This window comes from Lycium ferocissimum, chromosome 8 (genome assembly GCF_029784015.1).
Source record: "Lycium ferocissimum isolate CSIRO_LF1 chromosome 8, AGI_CSIRO_Lferr_CH_V1, whole genome shotgun sequence".
Lineage (NCBI taxonomy): Eukaryota > Viridiplantae > Streptophyta > Magnoliopsida > Solanales > Solanaceae > Lycium > Lycium ferocissimum.
This window is the reverse complement of record NC_081349.1, coordinates 46,163,722-46,166,133: the sequence shown is the minus strand read 5'-3', so window position 1 is coordinate 46,166,133 and position 2,412 is coordinate 46,163,722. Positions and strand designations below refer to the sequence as shown.

Genomic DNA, 2,412 nt, shown 5'->3' with positions numbered 1-2,412 from the left:
GATACGTTGCGGCAAGGAATAGGAAGGTGCCTCTAGCAGATTGCCCTTTCTTTTTCTTTCCTGAGCTAGGTAACCGTTAATGGAATATCCGAGGCATTTTTTGCTTTGTGAGGAAAGGTAGTTTCAACTAAGGTCTTAAAGTCTAGCCCGGCGATGAATCTTCTTCCACTCCCCAACCTCTAAGGAGTCGTAGAGCAATGTCTTTATTGGCTGAGGCCAAATCAATAAAAACCATGATGGCTCCTTCGGGGGCCACGCGAGAAGGAAAGCACTTTTGGGGGCTGACGGTACTCCTTTGGATGGTTTAACGCGACTAGCAGACCACGTCGTGCTCAATCAAATAATGGACACTGACTACGATTTGGATTATTTTTTTCGATGATGTTACTTATCTAACACACAAACTTGTAACTACAAAGACTATTGAGTCAAATTCTTAACGTCCCACAAATCCCTATAGCGATCATACCCTACTTCACCGGCAAATTTGCAAATACTCGAATGCATTTCCTTTATGGGGGTCAACTAATGGCAATCCCACTTGAGCTGCTACCCAGTCCATGTACTCCATCTGCCAACAAATTCATGTAATTGCCTTTCACTAACTTTAAAGTTAAATCATTGAGATTCAGAAAATAAAAAATAAAAAATAATAAAAAAAAAAAACGGCAGACCCGAATACAAAGGGTCGGACCACATTATGTTGACGTGCAGCCTTAGCTTGCATTTCTGCAAGAGACCGTTTTCATGGCTTACAACCGTGACTTCCTGGTCACACGGCAACAATTCTTAATTGAGATTTAGAAAGTGTTTGGTAAATTCAATAAGATGAAATCTTAAAAGTTTTATCTAAACAATATAGGATCTTCAACTGGGGACATACAAATCCTTCTCAACTATACTTCTTTTGGAGCAAGACCGTGAGTGAAGTTTTATATTCGAAAATTTGTAACAGTGATAAAAGAGTTTTGAAAAAGAGAAAAAGAAAGCAATAAATAACGGGTGATGAACAGGTTTTGCCCAAGTCATATGTCCACGTTGAGACAAATCTCAACCCACTGGTGGGGTCTGGGGAGGGTAGAGTGTACGTAGACTTTACTCCTACCAAGTAGAGATAGACAGACTCTTTCCGATAGACCCTCGGCTTAAGTAAAGCATTTCAATATAGTTTGAAAAAAGCGAATACAGAAATCAAAGCAGTAACAACATTGAGACAAATCTCGAAAAAAAAAAAAAGTTATGTGAAAAACCTCGTGAAAGTTTAGGCGATGCGTGTGATGTTTTGGGATCCCAGCTTCCTCAAGTTGCCTATTATGATCCTCAACATCAGCTAACATCTCCTCCTCCGATGGTAAAAGCACCCTTCCAGACAACACTTTTGCAATCCATTTGGCTTGTACTTCCAACGTGAGAAAGACTATTGTCTGATCATCACAGAAAAAGGTTTACATTGTCATTTCTCGCAACAGATTACAATTTTCAAGAGCATAATACAATGTTAAAGAGGTTAAGAGGATCAACCTCTTAGTGTTGAGAAGCTTGAATTATCCAAAAAAAAAAAAAACATTAAACATTGATGGAAAATGATTTAGATAATAAGTCATTTTTTCATGTTTGGCTGCCAAAAAATATTTTTCATCAAAAAAAGGAAAATAGTCTCACTTTTCGGTGGAAGTAATTTTCCTTCATAGTTATTTCACCTAATTGCATATCACTATCTTAACCAATAAATACTAAAATATTTATCAAAGCACTATGCAGTTTTCTTATGTTACTCTTTCAAACAATATTTATCACTCTCCAACCAAACATCGAAAAAATGTTTTCTAGAAAATAAATCATTTATAAAAAGTATTTACTAAAGAATAACTTCTATTGTATCAAATACAACAATAATTGGATAATAACACAGAGAGAGTATGATATTCCGTACAATTAGCTGACCTGATAAGGTATACCAACAAAAGAGAGCCAAGGAGAAAGCTTTGGATGAAACACATGCTTGTATAGTGGTCTAACAGAACGGTCCCCATCTGCACTTATGATATGCCCAAATTACACCTTTAATATTAGGAGTAATCGGTCGTTGTCAAATATAGAACCCAACAAGGTTGGGGTCGTTGAGACAATGAAGAAATATACTTATAGTAACGACTATTAGTCTATATTTCAAGGGAGAGGAGAAGATAATAATAATTGGTTTGAAGTTTGATCATTAATGTCTAAGAGTTGTTGTTATAAAATGTAAACTATTGGTAAAAGGACTAAGGTTGTGGTTCCAATAGAAAGTAATGCGTTTGGGTATTAAATCAACTCATTTATATGCATTGATGTAATAGACCATGGGTTACTAAATTATTACTAAAAGTTTTCCAGCCAAATTAGCAAATTTCATCACTAAGCTTTTCCAAG

At 36.1% G+C, this 2,412-nt stretch overlaps 1 long non-coding RNA gene across 1 annotated transcript; it reads right to left on the bottom strand.

Moving 5' to 3' along the window:
* Positions 1-414: 414 nt before the first annotated feature.
* LOC132067009 (uncharacterized) lies at positions 415-2,042 on the bottom strand. Its single transcript, XR_009416985.1, has 3 exons — positions 1,945-2,042; positions 1,251-1,424; positions 415-571 (listed from the first exon to the last, which is right to left on the bottom strand). It is a non-coding gene; the product is annotated as an uncharacterized LOC132067009 (long non-coding RNA).
* Between the last annotated feature and the right edge of the window lie 370 nt (positions 2,043-2,412).